Raw genomic sequence first — 18,428 nt, 5'->3', positions numbered from 1 at the left:
TGATCCTTAATTTTTAATTAGTTGGAATCAGAAAATGTTCCTACACCTTTGGAACTGACTTTGGAACACAAATAATGCCTCTTAAGCACCTCTTGGGATGCAAGTATCTTTCAAAAATGCATACTTGCCACTCTCCTTAAGTGGAATGCTTAGTGCCATCTGGTAGCTCTATTCCATTTCCCTTGTACACTTACTTTTTCACTGAATAACTATTTTCTGGTTCTCTGTCCTCAAATTTCTAAGACCTCCTCCTCATCTCATTCTTAAATGGTGGACTTACTTCTTACTGCCCTGGGGAATAGAATCAGTTAAAGAAGAACTTCCACACTGGATTTCCTAGACTTTCTTGTAAAGGGCTAGATAGTAAATATTTTAGTCTTTGTAGCCCATGTGGTCTATATCACAACTTCTTAATATAGCTATTGTAGTACAAAAGCACCTGTAGACTGTATATAAATGAATAGATGTGAGTGTGGTACAAAATTTTATTTACAAAAACAGGTAGTTGCCCAGATTTAGCCCCCAACCTATATTTTGCCAACCTAGCCAAAGGTCACAGAGTTACAACTAGGAATTTTGGGGTGTGTGTGTGTGTGCGCGCTTTTAATTTTTATCCAGTCTGACAGCCTCTGCCTTTTGACTGGATTGTTTAATCCATTCATATTCACTGTTACTATTGGTATATTATTGATGTATTGGACAGAAATAACCATTTTACTTTTGTTTTCCATATGATTGATATAGAAAAACCTCTTTATTGATTTTTTTCACATTTTTGAGTTATTTTCTTAGTGGTTGATCTAGGGCTTACCATATATGTATTTAACCTATAAGAATCTCTCCAGACTTATAACTAAATTCCAGTGAGATACGGAAATGTTAATTCCTATATAGCTTTATTCTATTGTCTTCCATTTTTTATACTATTAATATTATGCATATTACATCTATATGTTACAAATCCAGCAGTATAGTGTTATAATTATTTTGTATAATTGTATGTCTATTGAAGAAAGAAAAATGATGAAGTTTATACTTATAAAGTATGCTGTATTTACATTTTTATTATTTCTAGTTTTCTTCATTTATTCCTGTGGGTTCAAGTTACTGTCTATTATTACTTCTTACTCCAGTGCAGCTCTGCTCCCACTCACCTCCTTTGTGCTATTGTTTTCCAATATGACGCATTCTATCAGTGATAAGCCCAACAATACAATTATATACATATTCCTTTACATAGGTTTTTTGTAAACCATAAGGAGAAGAAAGATGCATTTATATTGTCTTTTTTAATTACATAATTACTTTTACCCCTGATTTTTGTTTTTTGTGTATATGGATTTAGATTTCCATGTGTGTTTGCTTGCTTCTAATCTGAAGAATTTTATTCAATATTTCTTTATAAAGTTGGCCTGCTAGCAGTTAATCCTCTTAAACTTTTGTTTATCTGGACATGTCTTTGTTTTGCCTTCATTTTTGAAATAAAGTTTTGCTAGATATGAGATTCTAGGTTGATAGAGTTTTGTTTGTTTGTTTTGTTTTGTTTCAGTACTCTGAATATGCTGTTCCACTACTTCCTAGTCTCCGTGTTTTCTATGAGAAGTTGGCTGTTTACTTATTGGGGTTTCTCGTAAGTGACAAGTCCTACTGCTCCTTTCAAGACTTCCTGTCTTTAAAATAAAATAAAGGAGCACCTGGGTGGCTCAGTTGGTCAAGTGTCCAACTTCAGCTTACGTCATGATCTCATGGCTTCATGGATTTGAGCCCCACATCAGGCTCTGTGCTGACAGCTCAGAGCCTGGAGCCTGTTTTAGATTCTGTGTGTCCCTCTCTCTCTCTGCCCCACCCCTGCTCACATTCTGTCTCACAAATAAGTAAACATTAAATTTTTTTTTATTTTTTATTAAAGAATTTTTTTAATTTAATTTTTTTATTAAAAATGTTTTTAATGTTTATTTTTGAGAGAAAGAGAGAGAGAGAGAGCACAAGCAGGGGAGGGGCAGAGAGAGAGGGAGACAGAATCCAAAGCAGGCTCCAGACTCAGCCATAAGCACAGAGCCCGACAGAGCTCCAACCCACAAACTGAGAACATGGCCTGAGCTGAAGTCGTAAGCTTGACTGACTGAGCCACCCAGATGCCCCTAAATAAAATTATATTTAAAAAAAAGAAGACTTCCTCTCTTGTGTTTGGCTTTCAGCATTCTTATGGGTGTGGATCTCTTTATCTTTCCTACTTGGAACATAGTAGGCTTATAGATTAATGTTTTTCATCAAATGTGGGAAGTTTTCAGCCATTATTTCTTGGAAGGCCTTTTCTATTCCTTTCTCTTTGTCCTCAGTTTCTGGTATACCATGTTTCAGTTTCTGAAATATAATGGTATTTCCATTGTATTGGTGGACCCAAAAGTGTCCCACATTTTTCTGTTCACTTTTGTTCATTCCATTTTTTCCTCTCAACATCTGTCCATGTATCTTTAAGGATTCTTCTGCCAATTCAAATTCACTACTGAGCCACTATAATGAATTTCAGTTACTTTTCAAATTTTCAACTTCAGAATTTGATTTCTCTTTATTGATCTTCTCTACGATGAGACATTTTGTTCAGGCCTTCCTTTGCTTCTTTAGCCTGGTCTTCTTTAGTTCTTTGAACATAGTTGTAATGGCTTCTTTAAAGACTTTACCAAATATGACATCTAGTCCCTCTCACAGTTTCTATTGCCCGCTCTTTTTCTTGTGTATGGGTCACACTTTCCTGTTTCTTTGGAGGTCTTACAATTTTTTGTTAAAAACTGAATATTTTAGATAATATAGTAGTTCTGGAAAAGTGATTCCTCTCTCTTTCCCCCACCCCCCCCACCTCCAGGAATTTTTGTTACTGTTTCCTTGTTGATTTGTTTAGTGACCTGGCTGAACTAGTCTAGTGAAGTTTGTTTCCACAAAGTGTGAAACTCCTGATGTTGCTCTTCAGAGAGTATATAGTCGTGGGAATGTGTACAGTCGTCCAGAGATGACAGTGGTTTTATCAGGGGCCTTTTTAATGGTCTCTTTTCCTGATTATTCTGATATGCTATCTGCCACATTTGGTATTACAAGGAGCCCACTAGTTACTAATCCACTAATTACTGTTTGATTGCTCTAGTGTTTATGGCATGCCCCAAGGCATGAATTGCCCAGCAATCTGATAGAATTAAATTTGGACAGGGACAGTTGTTGGGTTTTTTTGTTTTTGTTTTTGTTTTTTTAATGTTTATTTATTTTTGAGTGAGAGACAGCATGTGAGCAGGGGAGAAGCAGAGAGAGAAGGAGACAAAGAATCTGAAGCAGGCTCCAGGCTCTGAGGTGTCAGCACAGAGCCCAAGGCAGGGCTCCAACTCATGAACTGTGAGATCATGACCTAAGCCTAAGTGGACGCTTAACCAACTGAGCCACTGGCACCCCTGGACAGGGGCAGTTTTTGAAGTCAGATTTTGAGGTTTATTCTGACTAGGGGAGGGCCCTTTTTAGCTGTCTCTCCCGGGTTCTATCTGGTGAACTAGCTCGCCTACAGTTTACCTTGTTGCTCCTACTTAAAAAGAGCTGTTGTCCTTGAGAGTGACCTTAGGCTTGATTTTCTCCACATTCTCTTTCAAATAAAGGCAGTTCCTTTGGGGACAAGTTTCAAGCTCTCCTTTCTTATGGACTGATGCTACCTCTTGGCAACATCTCTGAGCCACTACTCTGAGTGCTAGGTAGGGCAGTAGCGTCTGGACTTTTGGGTTTGATTCTCACAACTCTGCCCTATAAGTGAGCTGGCATGAAGGAGATCAGGGCCCAAGTATTCTGGCCTGCAGTTTCCAGGATACAGTCATTATCCTGTGGGGCTCATAGGAAGGAGAACACCTTTGTCTCTATCACAGCAGAGTTGGAGGGCATAAGAAGTGCTGGTGGCTTGTCTTTTGGATGAGATATAGTAACCTTTATCTGGTAGCTGAGGGGAGAGGCAGCTCATCCTCTTGTCCATGTTTTCCCTGAGGGGGACTTCTGCCCAGCTGAGCTGACTGGGGGTTGCAAGGGGCAGCAAGGGTGGAAAGGGAGACAATGGGTCATGATTTAATGTACTTACTGAGTTTTTGTAGATTTCCTTGAGTAAATGTTTCTTCATTGGTTCTGAGCCCTTAGGACTCTTTCCAGGGACTTTAAATAAAGGTTGTGTTTTTATAGCTTTCTCTAGCTTTGCTGGTTTCTCTGGGGAGTAACACAGCACTGCTTGCTCCTCACGCTCCCATCCTGGCAGTGACACTCCTGAACCAATATTTCTAGGGTATCTGCTGTGTGCTTAGTATAGTGCTTGGCCCAGAAACATTAGCTTAGGCCAGAAACATTAGCTAAGTACTTTTCATGTAAGCTTTACCTAGTTCTACGTTAATATCATAGGATGCTGAAAAATCTGAGAGCACCTCAAGTCTATTGGAGACAAAAGGGAAAGACTCACCAAGGTTTGACCATGATATATTAGGGCTAGATAAATGATGGGTAAATCAAGCTTGCACTCTCAATTTTGAAAGCTTTTCCTGTGGTAGGTATTTCAGCTAATGCCTAATTTAAATTAATTGTATTGAGTGAATATGGAAAACAATATTTAAAAGTCTCAAAGGGTATAACTCAGAAATTAAGCCAGCTACAGTTTCAAGCACCAGAAGCAAAACTGAGTTTTTGTTTCTTTTATGTGATGATTTTACAATGCCAACTTTTTTTTTTTAATGCTAACACGATGTGAACACTAATCTTTAAGAACATAGATAACCATGATGACTTCTGTTTTGCCCTCCAAGTCACTCTGTCCCTGCTTAATAAATAATCATTTGTAGCTCTGTGGGGGTGGAAATAGGGTGGGGATTTTCTTTCTGGCACATCCACTAGTGAGTAATACATTTATTTCAAGTGCCAATAAAAATGTTATACTGGACTTATGTGACACATTTGTTAGTTATTAGAGAAACTAATTCTAAACCATTGGAGCAGTGCTCTATTATATTTCTGTACCTATAAGTGCAGACTATCAATATTCTGAACAAAATGCACAAATTTTTAATACTGCATAACAATTTTTGAGAGAGAGTAAATAAAATAAGGACATTTTCAGGAGTAGCACCATCTCTGGATTTCTCTCCAGAAGATAGTATTATCCTCTTTTTCTTTTCAACTGATCTTTCACAATGGTTTCCCTGAATTTTCTTTCCTCCTGGAATCTTTCAAATACTCTAATCTCCTTTATTTTTTTTTTCCTTTTGAAATCGTGTCTACTGTTAAATGCTGCTGCTTCCCTTTCACCCCCTAACCTGGCCCCCACCTCCACGATGACCCTGAGATAGAAGATAAGGTAGGCGAGGTTCCAACCATGTCATTAGTGTGTACATTCTCTGGGTCTTGGTTTCCTCATCTATAAAATAGATTTTTCTAAGACTCAGAATAATGCCATATTCAAAAATAGATCCAATTGGGAATTCTTAAAATAGAACAAAACCTTAGGGGCTTTACAAGAATCAGTGTTTACTAAACAAATTGAATCCCTCATGAGTGGTTTTGTTTTTGATCTCACATTCAGAGATCTAATGTGTGAGAATTTATCTTAATATTTGGTTGCTGCCAATTATTTTATAATTTTGGCAAAACTACTAATGACACTTCAACTCATTAGATGGTTATTGAGTGCTTTGTATGTTGAAGACATTATACCCATGCATTATATATTTTATATATATAAAATGATCAAAAATCTAAATACTTAAACTATTACTAAAAGAGACAATGGAGGAGGGGGCCTGGGTGGCTCAGTTGGTTAAGCATCTCTTGATTTCAGCTCAGGTCATGATCTTACGGTTCATGGGTTCAAGTCCCATGTTGGGCTCTGTGCTGACAGCTCGGAGTCTGGAGACTGCTTAGGATTCTGTGCCTCCCTCTCTGTCTGCCCCTCCCCTGCACATGCTCTGTCTCTTTGTCTCTCAAAAATAAACATTAAAAAAAATTTTTTTAAGAGACAATTGGATTACTGTTATTTTAAGGATGTAAACAGTTGGAAAAAAAAATAATTTTGTAAGACTGCTTCATAGGAAAGGGTGTGGTTTAGTGGCTTGTTTGTTTGTTTAAATCTCCACAATTGAGAGTGTGGTGATAGACTGACTTATCTTTCCTTGTGGGGGTAAGGCTCAATGTCAACTGATGCCCTCCCACAGAACACAGTTACAAAGGAAAATGGGCAAAATTCCCAATGTGCGAAATCTTTTAGAAGAGACTTAGACCAAATTTAAAGTAAATGTCTACTCATCATGGATCCAAGGCTCATTAGTGTTAAACAATTTTGGGAGTTGCAGAGGCCCCCCCCACCCCAGTTTTCCTTGCCCCTCAATGTAAAGTATTAAAATGAGACACCTAGAATCTTCAGTAGTAATACTGTGAGTATCCAGTTAGGGGTAATAAAACAATTGTCATATCAGTGGCAGTATTATAATAACACTTATGGTTAGCCATGGCCAGCTTAAATGGGGGACTTCAATAGGGGAAATGAAAGATTAAAGTTATTATGCAAAGTCCCTAAGTCAGTTTCTAGATAAAATAGGAATAGCATTCTAGAATGAAAGAAAAACTGCAGGTTTTATTCTTCATAAGGTTTCGTTTCCTGAACTGTATTCTGTGATGTGGCTCCTAGACCTCCCTTTAGAAGTAAAGGACTTATTACCCCAGCTTCTGTGAGTGCAGGAAGGAGACTGACCTCTTTGAGAGAGTTTTCTCTACTAAAGCAAGCTGCCTTCCCCAAAGTGATAGTAGCTTTCCCACACTATTCCCAGGAATGGCTCATCAACCTATGGGTTTAAAGGAATCTTGTCTCAACTCAAAATAACCCTGAAGACCATTCTGCTTCAGAGCTCCAAGGGGGCCTGGCTGAGGCCTTCACCAAGACTGTATCACAGCCCATCTCTTCCCTCTGCCCACTCCTGCTTTCCCCCTTACCTTGCACAGGTATTGCTGTCTGGAGCGCTCCCTAAGAAATGTCCAGTATACTAATCTCCACCACAGTATCTGCCTCCCAAGGAACCCAGCTGTCACCAGCAGAGCCTTGCAGAAGTCATGAAATACATGATTATTAATAATAATTCTTTTCTCTGAAACTTAGTTTCCTAATTTGGAGAGTAAAAATTATCCTGAGCTAGGGGTGTTGTTAAGAGTGTTAAGTGCAGTGACATAGAAGGGGTTGTTGAATATTCTAATTAATGCAGATTTGTGTCCAGGAAGACCTGAATTCCAGTTTCACCTCTTCCACTTATTAGTTATGTGGCTTTTACAAAGCTAGCTAAGCCCTGCAAGTCTCTGCCCCTTCGTCTACAATATGAGAATGACAATAATAATCATACTAAAAAATTATCTTTAATTGGGCAATTACTATATGCCCAATTAAATTTAGCTAATTTTTTAAATTAGCTTAAAATTAAATTAAATTTAGCTAATTTAACAAAATGTATTCTTAATAAACCTACTTAATTAAACCGATAAGGTTTAGTGAACTAAGGCATATAAAGGGTTTTCTACAATGTCTGGTATGTGACATGCATTAAAAAAATGGTAGCCGATATAAATTGTGGTTATTCATCTAAAGCATGTATTGCAGTGCCTTACATATACAAAAATGATACTCTACACGAGAAAAAAATGTCAGGACTATATTGCCAGGACTACATTTTTTGTTTCTAATTGCCAGGACTATATTTTTGTTTGAGAGAAATATTTTCTATCATGTAGTGATACATAACTAAAAATGCTTAAATTGTCTAACCTGACAAAGATGTATTCACAATCCACAAGATAACAGTTACTAGGTCTTGCAGATAATAAGTTACCTGATAAGACTCCCTCTGTTTCCCCTTTCCCTCTTTAACAGATGGCACCAGGCTCAAATACAGAGGGGTGCAATCAGCCACAAGTCAGAAGTAGAAACCACTTGTCTATAAAGCCAAGCTTATTAAACCCTTTTGTGATACTAGAGAGAATTGGAGTTTGCATTCTTATTGTTCCATAGATGAAGACTGGGTGGTATAAAGAGGTACGTGACTCAGTCGTGGTCAGACTACTGGCTTGATACCTACCTAATACACTTTGACCTTCTCAAGTCAGAGAGGACCTCATCTCCCTGAAACATTTTACACACCACGAGGGGTGCCAGAGTTTATACACCTGAAAGATACACACTTTCTTAGGTTTTTATTCATTAAATTCACCTGACTTGAAAAATATTTATTCATTTCATGTCTACTTGCAAACTAATACTAAAGACATTGGAAAATCTGAGTTAACTGAATTGTTAATAATCTGAAGTGATGTAATTTTTAACACAGATATGTGGCTGCTACAAATTGCCTAAAAGCCGTAAGATGGGTCCATACACTAAGAACAGTGAAAGAACCCTCCTTGTACATATCCTGGAGCAGCTGCACCAGCTCTGGATAGTCTAACTCTTCAATGTGGGATTATTTTTCTCACATTATTTTTCTCACAGTGATGAAACCACTGTGGTCGAGTTTTATGCTAATGATGCCAAAAATATTCCCAACTAATACAGGGTCATACTTATGTTTCCTCATTCTATAATTTGGTTCTTCCCTCAAAACTGTTTTCCAATATATCCATGTTAAAAAGTGAAGATGTAATTAATTCCTTTAAACTGCTGTATAATATATAATCATATGTCCATCCCACATTTTATCAACCTGTTCCTCCACTGATAAAATTTTGAGTTATTTTTTATTTTTCTCAACAGTATACTGTACATACTCGTGCATGTATCCTTATGTACATGTGACAAAGTTTCTTTAGCTATATTTAGCAGTGGAATAGATAGCTGTAGGGTACAAGTATTCAATATCATTAACTATTGATGTTGCCAGGTATTTCTGCCTTCCCCTCCAGATCCTCTCTCACCTTCGACCACCCTAGGAAGCTGAATCTATGAACCACATCAAAGGACCTTTAAATTATTTCTTGATTGGGTTTATCCGATGGGGAACTCCAGCAGAATACCTGAGGTAGAACAAGGTTCACGAAAATATTCACATGGCTCTCCTCCCTGCAACATTGCTCTCTGTGTCCTTCAACTGAAGGGCACTGCACCGTTACAAGATTCATTCCTTCTGGGTTCCAAGAACCTTCACTTTCACACCCGTGCCTTACAGTTGGAGGATGGTAACAGTTCCTCTGCCTACACCTTCAAAAATAGTCTCTATAAATCAAACCTCCTTGAATTATCCCACCATGTGTTTCCAGGTGAGAGCCTTACTGTATCACTCCTATACTGTTCTTCAAGGAGCCTATATTAATTTACAGAACTTTCAACAGTGTATGAGCATCCATTACCTACCCCAAAGCCATACCAATACTTAATATTAACTGACTGACACTTTTTCCTACTGATGGATTCAATAAAGTTGTTTCTGTTCTATCTTGTACTTCTTTAACTAGTAGTGATGGACTTAAAAAATATTTACAGAATATTCTACCCAAATGCAGCAGAATATACATCCTTCTTCAATGCACAGTGAAAATTCTCCAGATCATATGTTAGGCCACAAAACAAGTCTTTATAAATTTAAGAAGAAATCATATCAAGAAGTTTTTCAAACGACTAATGTTATAAAAGTAGAAATCAGGGGCACCTGGGTGGTTCAGTCGGTTGAGTGTCCGACTTCAGCTCAGGTCATGATCTCACGGTCTGTGAGTTCGAGCCCCGCATCGATCTCTGTGATGACAGCTCAGAGCCTGGAGCCTGCTTCAAGTTCTGTGTCTCCCTCTCTCTCTCTGCCCCTCCCCTGCTCACGCTGTCTCTCTGTGTCTCTCAAAAATAAATAGATGCAAAAAAAATTTTTTTTAAGTAGAAATCAATTACTATAGGAAAACTAGAAAATCCACAAATATGTGGATGTAAAACACCATCCTACTGAACAAATGATAGGTCAAAGAAGAAATCAAAGAGAAATCTTAAAATATCTTGAGACAGATAACAATGGAAACACCAAAACTTATAGGATGTAGCAAAAGCAGTTCTAACAGAAGTTCACACATTAAGAAACAAATCCTATACTTCAAGGAGCTAGAAAAAGAAGAACAAAGCCCAAAGTTAATAAAAGGAAGGCAATAACAAAGGTCAGGAAATAAATGAAATAGAGACTAAAATGACAGTAGAAAGGATCAATGAAATTAAGAGCTTGTTCTTTGAAAGGATAAATAAAATTGACCAACCTTTAGACTCACCAAGAAAAAAGAGAGTGGCCTCAAAATTAGAAATGAAAGAGATGTTATAACAGATACCACAGAAATACAAAGGCTCATGGAACTACTACGAACAATTATACACCAACAAATTGGAAAACCTAGAAGAAATGGATGAGGTCCTAGAAACACAACATATTAAGACTGAATCAAGCAAAAAGAGGAAATCCAATCAGACCTATTACTAGGTAGGAGACTGAATCAGTAACTTTACAACAAACAAAAGTCAGGACTATATGTGGGTGCCTGGGTGGCTCCATTGGCTAAGCCTCCAACTCTTGATTTAAGCTCATGTCATCATCTCACTGTGGTGGGATTGAACCCCCCCCCCCACCAATGAGCTCTGCTCCATTAAGAGAATGGAGTCTGCTTAAGATTAAGATTCTCTCTCTCCCTTTCCCTTTGCCCCTCCCCTGCTCATGTGTGCTATCCCTCTCTGTCTCTCACAGAAAGAAAAGAAAAGAAAAGAGAAGAGAAGGGAAGGGAAGGGAAGGGAAGGGAAGGGAAGGGAAGGGAAGGGAAGGGAAGGAAAAGAAAAGAAAGAAAAGAAAAGAAAAGAAAAGAAAAGAAAAGAAAAGAAAAGAAAAGAGAAAAGAAAGGAAAGGAAAGAAAAAATAGGACCATATGGCTTCACTGGTGAATTCTACCAAACTTTTTTTTTAATGTTTATTTATTTTTGAGAGAGAGAGAGAAAACATGAGCAAAGGAGGGGCAGAAAGAGAGGGAGAGACAGAATCCTAAGCAGGCTCTGAGCTGACAGTACAGAGCCCCATGCAAGGCTTGATCTCAAGAACCCCAAGATCATGACCTGAGCTGAAATCAAGAGTCAGATGCTTAACTGACTGAGACATCCAGGTGCCCCTCTACCAAACATTTAAAGATTAATTAATATCAATCCTTCTCAAACTCTTCCAAAAAATAGAAGAGAAGAGAACATTACTAAACTTATGAAGCCAACATTATTACCCTGATACCAAAACTAGACAAGGTGACTACAAGAAAAGAAATTACAGACCAATATCTCTGATAAACAAAGATGTAAAAATTCTCAACAAAATATTAGCTAACTGTATACAATAATATATTAAAAGGATCTTACAGGATGATCAACTGGGATTCATTCCAGGATGCAAGGATGTTTCAACATCCACAAATCAATGTAATACACCACATTAACAAAAGGAAGGGTAAAAAAATCACATAATCATCTCAATAGATACAAAAAAGCATTTGACAAAATTCAACATCCATTCCTGATAAAAATTCTCAACAGACTGGCTAGAGAGGAAATGTATCTCAACACAACAAAGACCTAAGCTAGGATTGTACTCAACAGTGAAAAAATGAAAGGTTTCTTCCAAGACCAGAAATATGACAAAGATGCCCACTCTTGCCACTTTTATTCAACATAGTACTGGCAGTCCTAGCCAGAGCAATTAGGCCAGGGGGGGAAGTAAGTCATTCAAATCAGAAAGAAAGAAATATAACTGTCTCTTTTTGCAGATGAGATGATATTGTACATAGAAAACCCTAAAGACTTGACCAAAAATGTTAGAAAAAAATTCAGTAAAATTTCAGGATAGAAAATCAATACACAAAAGTCAGTTACATTTCTACACTATTGATAAACTATCAGGAAGAGGATTATGAGAATAATCATATTTACAATTGCATCAAAAAGAATAAAATACCTAGAAATAAATTTAACCAAAGAGGTGAAAGACATGTACACCAAAAACTAAGACATTGATGAAAGAAATTGAAGAAGACACAATAAATGGAAAGATATTTCATGCTCATGGATTAGAAGAATTACCATTGTTAAAATGTCCATATAAACCAAAGCAATTTACAAATTCAGTGCAATCCCTTTCAAAATTCTGAAGGCATTTTCACAGAAATGGAACAATCCTAAAATTTGTATGGAACCACAAAGACCCTAAATAGCCAAAGCAATCTTGAGAAACAAAGCTGGAGGCCTCACGCTTCCATATGCCAAACTATTACACAGCTATAATAACCAAAACAGTATGATTTTTGGTATATAAACCAACACATAGACCAATGAAGCCAAATACAGGGCCCAAAAATAAACCCACACATATTTGGCCAGTTAATTTACAACAAAGGAGCCAGAAATCTACATTGGTGAAAGGATAGTCTTTTCAATTAATGATATTGGAAAAACTGGACAGCCACATACAAAACAATGAAACTGCACCATTATCTTGCACTATTCACAAAAATCAACTCAAAATGGATTAAAGTTGGGGCGCCTGGGTGGCGCAGTCGGTTAAGCGTCCGGCTTCAGCCAGGTCACGATCTCGCGGTCCGTGAGTTCGAGCCCCGCGTCAGGCTCTGGGCTGATGGCTCAGAGCCTGGAGCCTGTTTCCGATTCTGTGTCTCCCTCTCTCTCTGCCCCTCCCCCATTCATGCTCTGTCTCTCTCTGTCCCAAAAATAAATAAACGTTAAAAAAAAAAAAATGGATTAAAGACATGAATGTAAGACCAGAAACCATAAAACTCCTAGAAGAAAACATGGGTGGTAAACTCTTGGACATCTGTCTTGGTAATGATTTTTTGGATTTGACAACAAAGGCAGAGACAACAACAGCAAAAATAAACAAGTGGGACTACATCAAACTAAGAAGCTTCTGTACAACAAAAGAAACCATCAATAAAGTGAAAGGACAACCTACAGAATGAGAGAAAATATTTGAACATTACTTATCTGATAAGGGATTAATATCCAAAACATATATAAAGAACTTATACAACTCAATAGGAAAAAAACCCAATTAATAAATGAGAAAATATACCTGAATATACATTATTCCAAAGACAACCTACAGATGGCCAGCAGGACAGGACAAGGTGCTCAACATCACTAATGTGGGAAATGCAAATCAAAACCACAGTGAGATATTACCTAACACCTATTATAATAGCTATTATCAAAAAAAGACAAGAAATAAGCGTGGACAAGGATGTGAAGAAAAGAGAACCCTTGTGCACTATTTATGGGGAATGTAAACTGGTAGCACCACTATGGAAAACAGTACGGATGTTCCTCAAAGAAATAAAATTAGAACTACCATATGATCCAGCAATTTTACTTCTGGGCATTTATCTGAAGGAAATTAAATCAGTATCTCAAAAAGATATCTTTATCCCCATGTTCATTGTAGCATTATTCACAATACCCAAGACATGGAAACAACCTAAGTGTCCCTTAGGAGATAAGTAAAGAAAATGGTGTGTGTGTGTGTGTGTGTGTGTGTGTGTGTGTGTGTGTGTGTGTGTAATGGAATATTATTCAGTCTTTCAAAATAAGGAAATCTTATTTTTAAACATGGAAGGACCTCAAGAGCATTATGCTAAGTGAAGTAAGTCAAAGAAAATACCGTATCATTATGTATGTGTGGAATCTCAACATTTTTTTAAATGACTCACAGATACAGCAAACAGATTGGTGGTGGCCAGTGATGGGATGTGGGGTGGGTGAAGCAGGTGAAGGTGGGCAAAAGGTACAAACTCCCAGTTATAAGATAAATAAGTCTTAGTGATGTAGCATACAGCATGGAGACTATAATGAACCATATTATACTGTAGATTTGAAAGTTGTTATATAGTAAATCTTGAAAGTTCTCATCACAAGAAAGAAAAATAATTTTAACTATGTGTAGTGATAGACATTAACTAAACTTATTATGGCATTTCACAATATATACATCAATCATTAAGTTGTACACCTAAAATTAGTTACATGTTAAGTCTCGATTTTTAAAAAGCAGTAATTTAGATGGAATATTAGTCATAAAAAAGAATGAAATACTGCCATTTGCAGCAACATGGATGGACTTAGAGAGTATCATGATAAGTGAAATAAGTCAGAGAAAGACAAATACCATATGATTTCACTCATATGTGGAATTTAAGAAACAAAACAAACAAAGGGAAAAAAAGACAAACAAAAATATAGACAAATACAGAGAGCAAATCAGTGGTTGCCAGAGCAAGGGGTGGGGAAGGCAAGGAGATGGGTGAAATAGGTGAAGATCAGAGTACACTTACTGTGATGAGCACCATGTAGAATTACGGAATTGCTATACTGAACACCTGAAACCATGAAACACTGAATGTTAATTATACTTGAATTTTTTTAAATTGTATTTTTTTAAAAAGCAGTAATTTGGGAGGAAGGTACTTTGTTATATAGCAATAGATAACTGGAAAAGTTATTCATTGTATTATTTCTTTACTGGTTAACCTAGAGATTATACTATTTATTCTTGACTTAGAATATTAAACATGGTTTTGTAATAATGTATTTTTATTCAGTTCAAAATATTTTGAAATATCCTTTGACACTTCCTTGACCCACACATTATTTAGACGTATGTTGCTTAATTTCCAAAAGCTTGGAGATTTTCTTGATTTCTTTCTCTTACTGATTTTCCATTGCATTCCATTTCCATCAAGGAGCATAATTTGGGGTGGATGGATGGCCCAGTTGGTTAAGCATCTGACTCTTGGTTTTGGCTCAGGTAATGATCCCACAGTTCATGGGATTGAGCCCCACATCAGGCTCTGTGCTAACAGTGTGAAACCTGCTTGGTATTCTCTCTCTCCCCCTCTGCCCCTCCCCTGCTCATGCTCTTTCTCTCTCTCAAAATAAATTTTTTTTAAAAAGGAAGATATTTTGTACAATTTCACTTCTTTTAATTTGTCAATGTATATTACCCACCATACCATCTCTCTTAGTGAATGTTTCATGTTCACTTGAAAAGAATGTATATTCTACTATTGTAGAGTGACATTCTATAAAAAACTAAATTCAGTTGGTTGAAGGTATTGCTGAGTTCTATATCTTGGTAATTTTCTGTCTGCTCATTCTATCAACTACTGAGAGTGGAATGTTGCTATCAACTATAATTTTTAATTTGTCTGTTTTTTCTTACAGTTCAGTAAATTTTTCCTTCATATAGTTTGAAAGCCTATTTTTTGGTGCGTAAACATTTAGTACTGTATTTCTTCTTGGTATATTGGCCCTCATAATTATGTCATGTCCCTCATTATCCAGGTAAATATTTTTGCTCAGAAACCTACTTTGATATTGACATATCAACCCAGCTTTTAGTTAGTGTTTATGCGATGTATCTTCTTCTAGCCTCCTTTTTTGTCTACCTGCATTATTATATTTGAAGTGAGTTTCTTATAGATAGCACATAGTTGGGTCTTCGGTTTTTATATATTCAATCTTTGTTTTTAAATTTTTGTGTTGGGACCATATATATTTTATATAATTATTGATATGTCTTGATTTGGGTCTACCATTTATTTTGTCTCCTACTTTTGTTTTTCATTGCTCTGGTCCTCTTTCTTACCTTCTTTTGTATTATTTGAAGTTTAATTTTTTTTGTTCTTTGCTGTATCTCTTTGTATAGTCATTGTTTGGGGGATTATGTTATATATGCATAACTTTTTACAGCTGATTCTAAAGTAAACATTTTCTAACTTCAAGTGGAATGTAGAAAGTTATCACCATATAAATGTCCCTTTACCCTCCCCACTTGATATTGTAGATTCTTATGCATTACATCTACATACAATGAAAACACTATCAGACTGTGACCTGTTTTTGCCTTCAACCATCAAACATGTTTTAAATAACTGGAGAGAAGTAGAAGTTTATATTTACCTAGCTATTTACCATTTCTCTTGCCTTTCCTGCATTCCAAATTTTTCAATTTTCCTTCTTTTATCATTTCCTTTTTGTCTTAAGAAATTCTCTTAGCATTCATTTTAGAACAGGTCTGCTGATGATAAATTCTTTGTTTCCTTTCCTCTGAGAGTGTCTTTATTTCCCTTTTATTCATAAAGGATATTTTCATTGTATATAGAATTCTGGGCTGGGGCACCTGGGTGGCTCAGTCAGTTAAGCATTTGACTCTCAATCTCACCTCAGGTCTTGATCTCAGGGTCATGAACCCATGTTGGCCTCTGCACTGGGCATGAAGCCTATTAAAAAAAAAAAGAAGAAAGAAAGAAAAGAAAAAGAAAAAAGAATTCTGGGCTGAGGGTTATTTTTTTCAGAGCTTTAAAAAATATATTGTTTAATTCCCTTCTGCTTTCATAATTTCTGATGAGAAATCTATTTTCATTCAAATCATCATTTTCCTTTGTTCCTCTTAAGTAATGCATCATTTGTTTCTGTCAGCTTTTAAGATTTTATCTTTGCCCTTAGCTTTCAGCAGTTTCATTCTGATGTGTCTTGGCATGGGTGTCTTTAAGTTTATACTGTGTGGGGTTTGCTGAGCTTTTAGAATCTCTAGGTTTATACCTTTGACAAAATTTAGGAAGTTTTTAGCCATTATTTTTGCAAATATTTTTTGTTGCAATGGGATGTTTCTCATCTCCTTCTAGAATTCCATGACACGTTACACCTTGTGGAATTGTTCCACAGATCCTTGAGGCTTTATTTCCATTCAGTCTTTGTTTCCTTCTGTTTTTTTGGGTCTGCATAATTTCTATTGATCCGTCTTCACATTCACTCACACTTTCATCTCCATTTTGCTCTTGGTCTTGTCTAGTGAGATAGATATTTCACTATATCACTGTGAAAGATAGTGTATACATTTTTCAGTTCTAAAACTTCTGTGTGGTTCCTCTTTCTGTTTTCTGTTTCTTTGCTATTTTCTATTATCCATTTGTTTCAAAAGTATTCATCCTTACTTCTTGGAGAATTTTCATAATAATTGCTTTGAAAGTCTTTGATAACTTTAACATCTGTGTCACCTAGGAATTAGTGTCTATAGATTACCTTTTCCTATATGTTTTGGAATTTGCCTGGTTCTTTGCATGCCAAGCAATTTTGATTGTATCCTGGATATTTTGAATAGATTGTTAAGAGACTCTGGGTCTAGATTAAGTCCTATGGGGGCACTGGGTGGCTTGGTCAGTTAAGCATCCAACTCTTGATTTCAGCTCAGGTCATGATCTCAGGGTTCATGGGATCAAGCCCCATATCAGGCTTTGCACTGACAGTGCAGAGCCGGCTTGGGTTTCTCTCTCTCATTCTCTCTGCCTCTCCGCGACTCACACGTGCACATCTATACTCACTCAAAAATAAATAAACTTAAAAAAAAAGTTCTATGGAGGATGTTGATAGTCTTGTTTTAGCATACAATCAACCCAGTTGTGTTCAGGCTAAAAATTCTGCCCAACTTTCTGTGGCTTCATGTTCTAATGTTATCTTAATTTTCAAAGCTTTTGCAATGCCATTCATGCCCTTCTCATGTGTGTAAGATGGTTTGTCTGGGACCTGGGAGGTGGTCTGTCTCAAAGTGTTTAGAGTCAGATTCACATGTACACAGCTTAGGAAGTAGGCACAGGAGTTCACATATAATGTTACAGGATCACTTTCCCAAGTTCTTCATTCTCCCTGACTTACCAGTTATTTTCTGGTTCTCAAAGAATCCCCTTCTTGGTCCTCTGGGCAGGAACTATGGCTTTAGTTATCTCACTCTGCCACTTACATTCTGTGACTACCCATTTCTGGAGCCACACAGCAGAAGAGAAAGAAAAAGTCAGGTGGGGAGGGGGAGAAGGCAATGGAATTTTGTCCTGCTTTCTTGAGACCACAGCTACTCTTTTTGGAGAGGATTTTTCCCACCTCTTAGAGTTTTAGACACATATGGTCTCTCATTGTTGCCACTATCACTACTGCCAGGTGTAAGAGAAATGGGGTTGGGTGATGGCACGGAGGGGATTTCCTCCACTCTCTCTGGTATGTTACGAGTCCCTTTTCACGCTCCTTGAATCAAAACCTGAGGGCTTCTCTGGAGACTTCACCTGTAGGTCTCTCTATCAATGCAAGGTACCCACTTCAAGTATTTGACTACCTTGGGTCCAGCCTGCAGGATACCAGAGGAGATAACAAACTAAGAAATTCATCCTAACTTATTAGTACTTAAAATTTCAGTTTTCTTTAATCCACCTACTACCATTTACTTTTCATGGTCCTCAAATAGCTTCTCTATGCATTCTTTCCAAGTTTTATCTCTGTATTCAGTGGGAGAGGCCAGGTGTACTTACTCCATCTTACCCAGAATCAGAGTACCCCCGCCTGCTTT

The sequence above is a fragment of the Lynx rufus genome, unplaced genomic scaffold (assembly GCF_022079265.1).
Source record: "Lynx rufus isolate CCGP_SWC_20201006 ecotype Redwood Valley unplaced genomic scaffold, mLynRuf1.p SCAF_4, whole genome shotgun sequence".
NCBI classification, from domain to species: domain Eukaryota; kingdom Metazoa; phylum Chordata; class Mammalia; order Carnivora; family Felidae; genus Lynx; species Lynx rufus.
Note: the sequence above shows the minus strand (reverse complement) of the source record.